This window comes from Gossypium arboreum, chromosome 6 (assembly GCF_025698485.1).
Source record: "Gossypium arboreum isolate Shixiya-1 chromosome 6, ASM2569848v2, whole genome shotgun sequence".
Classification (NCBI taxonomy): Eukaryota; Viridiplantae; Streptophyta; class Magnoliopsida; order Malvales; family Malvaceae; genus Gossypium; species Gossypium arboreum.
The window spans coordinates 104,536,983-104,537,557 of NC_069075.1; the positions used below are offsets into that span (position 1 = coordinate 104,536,983).

Genomic DNA, 575 nt, shown 5'->3' on the forward strand with positions numbered 1-575 from the left:
AAGCTAAGAAATGAGATTACTACTTTCCAACAAATGGATGATGAGTCCTTGTATGAGGCATGGGAAAGATTCAAAAAGTTATTACGAAAGTGCCCTCATCACGGAATTCCACAATGCATCCAACTTGAGACATTTTACAATGGTCTCAACGCTCACATAAGGATGGTAATAGATGCTGCTGCTAACGGCGCTATCTTATCTAAGTCTTACAATGAGGCTTATGAAATCATCGAGAGGATCGCCAGTAACAATTATCAGTGGCCAACCAATCAAGCAACGTCAGGAAGATGAGCTGCCGGAATCCATGAAGTGAACGCCCTCACTTCACTTGCATCCCAGGTATCTTCGATATCTTCAATGTTAAAGAATATTACCACTAATGGGTTTAACAGTTTTGTAGCTCAACCACCTAACCAATATGAGAATATAGCCTATGTCTATTGTGGGGAAGGACATGTGTTTGAAGAATGTCCGTCAAACCCAGAATCCATGTACTACATAGGTAATCAGAACCAGAACCGAGGAAGGCAAGGGCTGCAATCCAACTTTTACAACCCATCGTGCTGAAATCACCT

General features: G+C 41.7%; 1 non-coding gene across 1 annotated transcript; it reads right to left on the reverse strand.

Annotated features, from left to right (window-relative positions):
• On the reverse strand, positions 1-107 carry LOC128294782 (small nucleolar RNA R71). The gene has a single exon (XR_008285089.1). It is a non-coding gene; the product is annotated as a small nucleolar RNA R71 (small nucleolar RNA).
• Positions 108-575: the final 468 nt, after the last annotated feature.